The sequence below is a fragment of the Arachis stenosperma genome, chromosome 7, assembly GCF_014773155.1.
Source record: "Arachis stenosperma cultivar V10309 chromosome 7, arast.V10309.gnm1.PFL2, whole genome shotgun sequence".
Taxonomy (NCBI): Eukaryota; Viridiplantae; Streptophyta; class Magnoliopsida; order Fabales; family Fabaceae; genus Arachis; species Arachis stenosperma.
This window is the reverse complement of record NC_080383.1, coordinates 35,141,597-35,153,821: the sequence shown is the minus strand read 5'-3', so window position 1 is coordinate 35,153,821 and position 12,225 is coordinate 35,141,597. Positions and strand designations below refer to the sequence as shown.

Below are 12,225 nucleotides of genomic sequence, written 5' to 3'. Positions count from 1 at the left end.
CAACAAAAAATTTTCATCAACTTACATGAAATTCTAACCAAAAAGGCACAATGACGCATAACTTTAAATTGAAAAGCATTAATTTTTTTCCAGTACAGACCTACCTCTGTGTTTCGTGAAGAACCCTTTCTCCTTCCGTCAAAAACAATGATCACACATAAAGCTCAGAGTGTGAGCGAACTCCACAAAGCCGAATAGTTTCACACATCAAACTCTAAACAGTAGCCATGCCTAAAGATTTTATAGCGCAGAGTATTGGTGTTCAGAAGAAGAAGAAGAAGATAAAAAGATCAAAACGTTGGGGTTACAAACTATTAGCTCCCTAAATTTGTCAAACGATGTCGTTCCAGGGAGGTTTTAGCACCAAAAGTCAAACGATAGCATTTTGTGCTGTACCGCGTGGCAATCATTTGCCATGTCATGGCCGGCGGCAGGAAAATTGGCCGGAGATGGGGCGAGTGACTAATTTGGTGTATTTTTTTACAAATTTGGGGACATGAATAGTGTAATTGATAAGTCAAGGACCAAAGCGGTGCAATCCGTGAATCTCAGAGACCACTTTGGAATTTAACTTTGCCAAAGTCATTCTACATTCAAATGATAACACAAATTATTCATAATTTTATCATATAATGTAATGGTAGATGTCATTCTATTATAAAATCAAGAATATATATCTTTCTTTCAATCTTAATATTACTCTTTTTATAATAATTTTTGCAATAATTATCAAGATGATCTGGAGTACTAAAATCTCTTAATAATATTAATGTTCTCTTAATTATTCAATTCATATTTTGTAATAGTTTTTGTAATAATTAAGAAAATTAATCCTATAACTAAAATATTTTTTAATAATGTTAATTATTTTTTAAATTATTCAATTCATATTTTTCAAAACATATAATTTATATGAATATAGACACTAGAAATAATATTTGAAGTAATAATAATAATGACAAATGTTAAAAAATATTGGAGTATATCAAGGGGTAGTGGAAAAGATGATAAGTTATAAAATCAACAATGTAAAACCATAGTTAGCAAATCCAGTTTGATTTGGCTGGTTTGACCAGAAATTCGATCACCCGATTACCTAGCCGGCCGAGCCACTCACTCGACCGTTCAAACATCAGACCCGGTGAAAATTGGATTGACCCCGGCCGGTTTTAATAAAAAATAGGTGGCCCAGCTGGTTTATGTAACTGAACTGGGTTAAGCTTAATTTTTTTTATTTATTTTGATTGTAGCTTAATTTCTTTTAGAAATACTTGAAACGATGTCGTTCAAGGCATACCCCCTTCTCTAATGCCCTAACTGATGCTCTGATCCTCCATACCAAGCCTTCACTCAATGTCTCTCTTCTCTTTCTCGTCACTCTCTCCTTCCCTCAAGGTCAAGCTCTCTCACTTCTCCCACGGCTGGTGTTGGCTTAATCGCTCTCATCTCTGGTCTCCTCACTTCTCTCTCGGTCTCGTACTCACTGTCTCAGACTGAAGCTCGTCGTCACGCTCTGTGTCATCACTGTTTTACACCCAGTCGCCGCCTCAACGTCTCCTTTCTCTCACCGAACTACTGAAGCTTCAAGGTTCGAGCTCTCTCATGATCTTTCTCTCTATGCCTTTCAGCCTCTCACACTCAAGCTCTCTAGTCTCCGGTCTTTCTCATTGTCTCACTATTTCGGTCTCCGTTCGTTGTCGCTTTACATGTCATCACCATCCCACACTCAGTCGCTGCCTTCCCTGTGATCTTCGCCGGAGATAGCAGGTCTTGTGCTGGTTGTCATTGCCGACAACAGGCCATGGTGGGCTGGTCTTTATGATCGTCTTCTTGCTTCGACCACACACACACACACACACACACACACACACACACTTTAAAACAAAAAGTGTGTATTGCTGAATTCAGCCTATACCGACAACAATATGTAAGTAAATGCATAACAAGCAGGATAAATATAATAATATACATTATATATAAAAAAGTCATACAAAAGAAAACCATTCAGGGTACCATCTCATACAGCTTAGGTTTACTTATATATCTACATATATCATACTCTAGGCCCCAGTCCATTTAGAAAACCTCTAACCTGGTACCCAAACTACCCTAGCATAGCTATACAATCCCTAATCTTTCGACGGATCTAACCAAAAGTGAGAGACTAAACATAAAAGTCTATGCTAAGCTAGAGATGTAATACCCAGCTACACAAAGCTTTATGCCTAGAACGTAAATTAGAGGTAGCGAGGCGCTACGACCTCTAAAAGTGAAAATAAATAAATACATACATACATACATACATACATACATACATATATATATATATATATATATATATATATATATATATAAAACAAGGATAGTATAGCTAGGAGCCTTGAAGTAAAAGCGTTACAATAAAAACAAAACCGAAAATGCATCACTCATGAAAAATGATGAATGGATTTTTGACGGTTTAGAATTTCACAAATAAATTCTCGTTGCAAGTATAGTTTCTAAACCAACTAAAATCCTTTCATACAAAAGAATTGTTTGTCATAAGTAACAAACCCAATAAAAATAAACCGAAGTATTTAAACCTCGGGTCGTCTCTCAAGGAATTGCAGGGAAGTGTACTTATAATTGGTTGTGAGATTGTATCTTTTTGGATTTTTAATTATTGAACAAGAAATGTAAATGACAAGAAGATAAACTAATAATTAAGAAAAGTCCTAGCAAGGATTGATAATTAGAATTCCTATCCCTATTATCACAGTCACTTGTGATGGTAATTGCCTTTTGCTATCACTTGGTTAACCTCTAACAATAAAGGAAAGTCAAGTGAGTAAAGTTAACTTAAGTTCACAAGTCCTAGTCAAAGACTAGCGTTAGTGAAGCTCAGGCCAACTAGCAAGTTTCAATCACCAACCAACAAGAGACTTTGACAATTCAAGGCTCTCTAATTACTCAATCCAAGCTAAGAACATAAAAAGCTAATTTAAAATCCAACCAAGCATTTTATCAAACACTTAGAAGACATAAAATAAAAACATAGAAAAATAATAAAAGATAATAAAATCTAAGATACCTAATTGCAAGACAACAATGACAAATGAAGAGAGAAGCAATAAATATTACATACCTCAAATTGCATTAATAAGAAATTGAATCTAACATGAAGTTCATAAACCAAATTGGGGAAATAAACAAATCAACAAGAGAAATAAATAAACCAAAGTACTAGAACAATTAGAGTAGAAGAAATCTAAATTGAAGCAAGATAGAATTCTGAAATTGAGAAGAAATAAACCTAAAAAACCTAAAACCTAGAGAGAGGAGAGAGCTTCTCTCTCCAGAAAAACTACATCTAAAAACCTAAAATTTCTTGAATGAGAAGTTGTGTCACTCCATCTGCTCCACTCTGCAGCCTCTAATTTGGAATTTTGGGTCTGAAACTGGGTAAAAAAGGAGCCCAGAAATCTCCCCGGCGAATTCTGATATGCAGCACGTGAGGGCCTTCCACGCGTACGTGTCGTCCATGCGTACGCGTCGATGTGCATTCCTCTAATCACGCGTACGCGTACTATACGCATGCGCGTCGCTGCTTTTTCTCCTAACCACGCGTACGCGTGCTTCGCGCGTACGTGTCGTTGCTTGCCCATGAAATCTTTGATTCCTTGTCTTCCTTCCTCTTTTGCATGCTTCTTTTTCATTCTCTACGCCATTCCTGCCCTGTAATCTCTGAAAATACTGAACACACATATCACGACATCGAATGGGAATAAGAGAGGATTAAAAATAGTGAATGTAAGGCCAAAGAAGCATGAATTCAATCATAGCACAAAATTAGAAAGAAAAATGTAAAACATGTAATTTACATGAATAAGTGTGAGAATAATGGGTAAAATCTACTGAAATAAGCATAAGATAAACCGTAAAATAGTGGTTTATCAAAAAATGATAAGATAGAAAGCTTATACAGAAAACTAAAAGATAGATAGATCTAAAGTTCCAACGGATAAGTATAATCAAGCTTTAGACTTGACCTGCGAAGCAAAGGCCAGCCAGAGTATACATACACATATATATAACCCAAAATATTTTTCCAAAAGACAAAATAAAAAAAGAACTTGTTTCTCCAAGTCAACCTTTAGGAGGGACAAAATATAAATATATACAAGGTGGATAACCTATATACATATATACACATATAAAGTACAAAACACAAAGCCCTAAAGTAGATCTTCGCGTCCCAAGAGTCTCTAGCATGCTTAGCGAGGTGCCTCACATCCTTCATCTGAAAAATAACAATATATTTATAGAATGAGAACCGGGGGTTCTTAGTTTGGTAAAGGTGTCCACATAGATAATACCAAAATCAAACCAATCACACCCAACTCAATACCAAAATACCAAAATCAATACCAACACTCTACACACTATCACACACTCTTCATCTACTTTTCAATCACTCCAACACCTAAATTCATCAATCAATTCAAATATTTCCACTCATAATTTCATTAATTTCAACAAATATTATAAATTCCCACCATATTAACAACTATCATACATATAGCAACAAAATGAATTTCTATCATACCATGCATTTCACCCTTGATTAACATACACTCTCATTTCTCCATGAAGTCAATGATTCACACAATTCACATCACATTCATACATATTTAATATACAGTATCCAATATATCATCAACTCAATTTCACAATTCTACCACCACTTAAATCATACATTCATATGCATATATTCACTTATTAACTACATCAATCAACTAATTCACATCATTCCAATCTATCCTAAGGCAAGTAGCCTAAGTTTTCACGCAACATTATATATTACCTATAAGAAACCAAAACTATACCTTGGTCAATTTTCTCCCAAGCCACAAAACACCTCAAGACCTAGTTTTCACAAGTTTCCAAGCCTCCAAAGTCTACTTGACAAGCTTCCAACCACCAAAGTCCCAATTCAAGCATCTCACTTCACCAATTTGACATGAATTTCACATATATTCAACCTAATTTCATATAATTTCATACACATTCACAATTTCAATAATCTAACCTCATAAAATTGGAAGATTCAAAGGGGTAATGGTTCTTTACCTTACTCATTGATGATTGGGGTAAACCCAACAATTATTCAAAGCTAGATTGCATATAAACTACCAAAATTATCAAAATTACTAAATACCCTAAACCCAAATGCAAATTTATTAGTTAATTATTTATTAATTTATCGAGTTTTACAAGAGACATCATCCAAAAGATGCTGCTCATTATAACTGTCCATGGTCAATCATCACTATCAGAAGATGAGATCTCTATCACCTCCATATCCTCCTTTGGATCCTCATCATTGTCGTCAAAAATCACTATAATCTATAGAACCTCTCCGATACTGCTGTCACTACTAATATCTAAGTGTGCAGGGTGAATTGAAAGCATGGGTCCGCTTGTATCTGATCTAATGTCTCCTTAGAAGGTCCAGACTGCTCTCCGGTCTGTGCACCAGACAAAGGTGATGAAATCGGCTCTAGAGAAAGATCCTACCACTCATAAATTTGTTCGGATACATACTCAGGTGCATGCTGCTCAACGGGGGCAGGCTGAGGAACGACGTGGTCCTTGGGAGGTATAGGATGATGGTGTACAGAACCGTCAGGAAAGGGATGATGTGGGGCATTCGGATGAAGCCATGATAAAGGAAACTCATAGGGGGCATTAGGATAAAAAAGAGGAGTGCTAACCGGGTGCTGAAATGAATGGTCACGTACCATGTACGTACATACTCGAGGCTTCATGGCTATTACGTAGAAACTCTGATATACCGGGTCCTGATATATATATATATATATATATATATATATAAGTGGTCATGCTCAAAGAAGATCACTCCCGTTTCCATCTGAAGGGGGGAAGTAGGGATAAAAACTGGAGAGTTCTTAGTAGGGTCAGGGTAGTTAGTTAAATCCATATTAATACTATACCCAGCCATCAGCAAAAATCAAAACACGTAATAAGCATAATAACTAAAGAACATAAAGAGAATCAAGCACATCACATACATAATCACAGAAAAAATAATTCACAAGAAATATGTACAAACAATTATGATGCATGTCTATCCCTAGTGCAGGTAATGAGCTAATTTGTCGGTTACACACCTGCTCTTGACAATATCTGGTAATCATATCCGAATACGGCTTTCCAGTTGGCATATCCCCTGTACACACCCCCTGTGAATACAGGGTAGCTTTCCCTCGCCAATGTATGCCTGGTATACCTCTATGAACACTCCCTGTTATCACAGGCTGTGGCCCTAGGCCGAAGGTTTCCTGGAAAGTAAATCTCGGTGGTCGCACCACCATCTATCTGACTACCATTTTGTAGTAGATTTTCACATAATCTTTTTCATTATTCACCATCAATTACTCTTTTAGGTTACACATATTTAGTTCACACTTCCATTCAGAACCTCGTCACTTCTTTATTCTCTTTGTTGTCTTTTATTTCTTTTTCTTTCTTCAGTCTTCTACTTTAGAAATATCAAAATATCGAATTATGTTCGCATTATTCTCTCGCCTTTCTCTAAATGTTTTATGAAAAGTGTAACGACCCAATTTTTTGTATGTCATGATCATACTGAAAATCAAGCATCACTAACTTGCTTTCCTAAAAATTAACTAAATATTTATTATTAAGCCTCTAATTGTATTAGCGCGAGATCGAATTTTCAGAAAAACTAATAATTAAATAAGTACGATAAAATAACACAAACATCAGAGATAGAGATAATATACATCATACATACTACTTACATACAACCCTTCATATCTTGTCACTATACACATAATTAACACTCTGGGCCTTGGTCCATATAGGAAGCCCCTAAGCTGGTGCTCGAAAACTAGCCTAGTCAACTATATACATCCTACTCTCTCAGTGAGTCTAATCAAAAGTGAGAGACTAAACACAAAAGCTAGGCTAACAAAAAAAACTCCCAAAAGTCATATCCTCAGTTCCCAAGCATCAACGGTTGTCTGATAAACCACTATTTTGTGATTCATATTGTGTTTAATTGTGTGGTTTTATTAGGTCTTCGCCCACTTATTCATATGATTTGCATGTATTTATAATTCCTTCCTAAAAATATTCTATGATTAAAAACTTGCTTCCTAAAGACCTTTCAGTTGTATATTTTTATTTTCCTTCGTACCATTCAATGCCGTGATCTGTGTGTTAGGTGTTTCAGGCTTCATAGGGCAAGGATGGCGTAAGGAATGAAGAGGAAGCGTGCAAAAATGGAAGGAACACAAGGAATTGAGGAGATGACCAGCGAGAAGTCACGCGGTCGCATGGCTCACGCCACCTTGCAAAATGGAAGAAATCAGAGTGACGCGTTCGCGTGCTTGACGCGACCGCGTGGATTGGAAGCTGCACGAACGACGCGAATGCGTGAACGACGCGCACGTGTGGTACGAAAAACGCTGAGTGACACGATCGCGTGGACGACGCGGCCGCATGACGTGCGCGATCTGCAGAACTACAAAAGTCACTGGTAGAGATTCTGGGCCACATTTCAACCCAGTTTTTGGCCCAGAAACACAGATTAGAGCCAGGGAACATGCAGAGACAAAAAAACAATTCATTCCAGACAATTTCAAGTTCTTAGATCTGAATTTACTCCTCTCCTAGGTTTCTCACTTGAACATTCATAAATTAGGATTTTGAAGAATTTTGGCTTTAGCTTTTGAGAAGAGTCTACCTCCGGTACTGGTCATCATAGTTTGTTATTTACTTTTTATTTACTCTTCCATATTCTTAATTTGTCCAGAGTTGACATTGGATTATTTTTCATAGTTTATTAATACAAGACTATTTCTACATTTAATTAATCTCTTTCATTATTATTTATTATGTATTCTCTTATTTCTCCCATTAATTTTGTGAAGTCTATAATTACGATTATGGAGTAGTCCCCCAACTTGATTGGGAGATGATTAAAAGGAGAACCTTGAGTTAGAATACTCAAAAGTTCAATTGTAATTGGTTCATTGTTGGTTGGCTTGTTAGTTGATGAGCGGATAATTTATACGCTTTTTGGCATTGTTTTTAGTATGTTTTAATTAGTTTTTATTATATTTTTATTATTTTTTAGTTAAAATTCACTTTTCTGGACTTTACTATGAGTTTGTGTGTTTTTCTGTGATTTTAGGTATTTTCTGGCTGAAATTGAGGGACCTGAGCAAAAATCTGATTCAGAGGCTGAAAAGGACTGCAGATGTTGTTGGATTCTGACCTTCCTGCACTCGAAGTGGATTTTCTAGAGCTACAGATACCCAATTGGCGCGATCTCAATTGCGTTGGAAAGTAGACATCCTGGGCTTTCCAGCAATGTAATAGTCCATACTTTGCCCGAGATTTGATGGCCCAAACCGGCGTTCCAAATCAGCTCAAAACTGCCCGCGTTAAACGCCGAAACTGGCACAAGAATGGGAGTTAAACGCCCAAACTGGCACAAAAGTTAGTGTTTAACTCCAAGAAAAGTCTCTACACATGAAAGCTTCAATGCTCAGCCCAAGCACACACCAAATGGGCCCGGAAGTGGATTTTTATGTAATTTACTCATCTTTGTAAATCCTAGGCTACTAGTTCTCTACAAATAGGACCTTTTGCTTTTGTATTTTACATCTTTGGATCACTTTAGATCCTTTGATCATCTTTGGACGTCTAGTTCTTAGATCATTGGGGGCTGGTCTCTCGGGCATGCCTAGACCTTGTTCTTATGTATTTTCAACGGTGGAGTTTCTACACACCATAGATTAAGGTGTGGAGCTCTGTTGTACCTCGAGTATTAATGCAATTACTATTGTTCTTCTATTCAATTCAGCTTGTTCTTGTTCTAAGATATCACTTGTTCCTCAACTTGATAAATGTGATGATCCGTGACACTCATCATCATTCTCACCTATGAACGTGTGCCTGACAACCACCTCCGTTCTACCTTAGATTGAGTGAATATCTCTTGGATCCCTTAATCGGAATCTTCGTGGTATAAGCTAGAATTGATGGCGGCATTCAAGAGAATCCGGAAGGTCTAAACCTTGTCTGTGGTATTCTGAGTAGGATTCAATGATTGAATGACTGTGACGAGCTTCAAACTCCTGAAGGCTGGGTGTTAGTGACAGACGCAAAAGAATCACTGGATTCTATTCCAACCTGATTGAGAATCGATAGATGATTAGCTGTGCTGTGACAGAGCGCGTTAAACATTTTCACTGAGAAGACGGGACTGTAGCCACTGACAATGGTGATGCCCAACATACAGCTTGCCATAGAAAGGAGTAAGAAGGATTGGATGAAGACAGTAGGAAAGCAGAGAGACGGAAGGGACAAAGCATCTCTATACGCTTATCTGAAATTCTCACCAATGAATTACATAAGTATCTCTATCTTTATGATTTATTCATAAATCATTCATAACCATTTGAATCTGCCTGACTGAGATTTACAAGGTGACCATAGCTTGCTTCATACCAACAATCTCCGTGGGATCGACCCTTACTCGCGTAAGGTTTATTACTTGGACGACCTAGTGCACTTACTGGTTAGTTGTGTGAAGTTGTGAAATTATGTTTAGACCATGGTATTGAGCACCAAGTTTTTGGCGCCGTTGCCGGGGATTGTTTGAGTTTGGACAACTGACGGTTCATCTTGTTGCTTAGATTAGGTATTTTTCTTCATAGTTCTTAAGAATGAAATCTAGTGTTTCAAGGTGATGTTCTTATCATCACCAAAGCTGATTGATTCTCATCAATTTAGCTCTTGAATGTAATGTCCTGCTGAAGCTTGGCTAGCCATGTCTAATTTCTTTAGACTGAAGCTTTAGACTAACATTGCATGATTCCTGGAATTCTCATTAAGAATTTTGATATCCTTATTTTCTTTCAATTTTCGAAAAAAAAATTACAAAATCATAAAAATCAAAAATATTTTTGTGTTTCTTGTTTGAGTCTAGTGTCTCATTTTAAGTTTGGTGTCAATTGCATGTTTCTATTCTTCTTGCACTTTTTTTAATTTATTCATGTGTCTTAATTGATCTTCAAGTTGTTCTTGATGATTTCCTTGTTCTGATCTTTAAATTCTCTTTTCTTGAGTGTTTTGTTGTTTCTCATATGCATTCTCATTTTGTTAGTGTCAATAGTATACAAACATCTAAGTTTGGTGTCTTGCATGCATTGTTTATTTGATCTTAGTTTCATTTTGATTATTTCTCATTATTAAAAATCCAAAAAATTTTTAATTTGTGTCTTTTCAAGTCAATAATACAGAGAATTGAAGATTCAGAACATTCAGCAGAGGAATTACACAGAAAAAGATGGGCGTTCAAAACGCCTAGTGAAGAAGGAAAACTGGCGTTTAAACGCCAGCCAGGGTGCCTGGTTGGGCGTTTAACGCCCAAAAGGGTAGTGTTTTGGACGTTAAACGCCAGAATGTATACCATTCTGGGCGTTTAACGCCAGGATGGCATAAGAGGGAAGATTTTGTTTTTGACTCAAATTTTTTTTCAAGTTTTCAAAATTTTTCAAAATCAAATCTTTTTCAAATCATATCTTTTCAATCAAATCTTTTTCAAAATCAATTCCTTTCCATTTTCAAAGATACTTGCTAACAATTAATGATTTGATTCAACATTTCAAGTATGTTATCTTTTCTGTTGAGAAAGGTTTAATGTTTGAATCATATCTTTTCTTGTTAGTCAAGTCATTGATTTTAAAAATCAAATCTTTTTAAATTGTTTTTTAAATCATATCTTCTCAATCACATCTTTTTAAAACCACATCTTTTCAATCATATTTTCTTAATCACATCTTTTTCAAAATAGTTTTCAATCATATCTTTTTAATTTCTAATTTCAAAATCTTTTTCAAAAATCACTTGATTTCTTTTCCACTCTTAGTTTTTGAAAATCAATTAGTATTTTTCAAAATGTTTTTAAAATCTTTTTAATTTATTTTCGAAAATTTCTCCCCCTCTTCTCACATCCTTCTATTTATGGACTAACACTCCTCCTCAATGCACAATTTGAACTCCATCTTTCTTGATAAGTTCGAATTCTTCTACCTCTTCCTTCTATTTTTCTTTTCCTCTGACACCTCAAGGAATCTCTATACTGTGACATAGAGGATTCCATATTTTCTTGTTCTCTTCTCTTACATATGAGTAGGAGCAAAGACAAAAGCATTCTTGTTGAGGCTGACCCTAAACCTGAAAGGACCTTGAAGCAAAAGCTAAGAGAAGCTAAGGCACAACTCTCTGTAGAGGACCTAACAGAAATCTTCAAAGAAGAAGAACCCATGGCAGCCGAAAACAACAACAATGCTAACAATGCAAGGAAGGTTCTGGGTGACTTTACTGCACCTACTCCCAACTTCTATGGGAGAAGCATCTCTATCCCTGCCATTGGAGCAAACAACTTTGAGCTTAAGCCTCAATTAGTTTCTCTAATGCAACAGAATTGCAAGTTCCATGGACTTCCATTGGAAGATCCTCATCAGTTTTTAGCTGAATTCTTGCAAATCTGTGACACTGTCAAGACCAATGGGGTTGACCCTGAGGTCTACAAACTTATGCTATTCCCTTTTGCTGTAAGAGACAGAGCTAGGATATGGTTGGACTCACAACTTAAAGGAAGCCTGAACTCTTGGGAAAAGCTAGTCAATGCCTTCTTGGCAAAGTTCTTTCCACCTCAAAAATTGAGTAAGCTTAGAGTGAAAGTCCAAACCTTCAGACAGAAGGAAGGTGAATTCCTTTATGAAGCTTGGGAAAGATACAAACAATTGATCAGAAAGTGTCCTTCTGATATGCTTTTCGAATGGAGCATCATAGGTATCTTCTATGATGGTCTGTCTGAACTGTCCAAGATGTCATTAGATAGCTCTGCTGGAGGATCTCTTCATCTGAAGAAGACGCCTACAGAAGCTCAAGAGCTCATTGAAATGGTTGCAAATAACCAATCCATGTACACTTCTAAAGGAATCCTGTGAACAATGGGACGAATAAGAAGAAAGGAGTTCTTGAGATTGATACTCTGAATGCCATACTGGCTCAGAACAAAATATTGACTCAGCAAGCCAATATGATTTCTTAAAGTCTGTCTGGAATGCAAGCTGCACCAGGCAGTACTAAGGATGCTTCATCTGAAGAAGAAGCTTATGA

General features: G+C 36.4%; 1 non-coding gene across 1 annotated transcript; it reads right to left on the bottom strand.

Moving 5' to 3' along the window:
* Positions 1-11,768: 11,768 nt before the first annotated feature.
* LOC130943042 (small nucleolar RNA R71) lies at positions 11,769-11,876 on the bottom strand. Its single transcript, XR_009071580.1, has one exon. It is a non-coding gene; the product is annotated as a small nucleolar RNA R71 (small nucleolar RNA).
* Between the last annotated feature and the right edge of the window lie 349 nt (positions 11,877-12,225).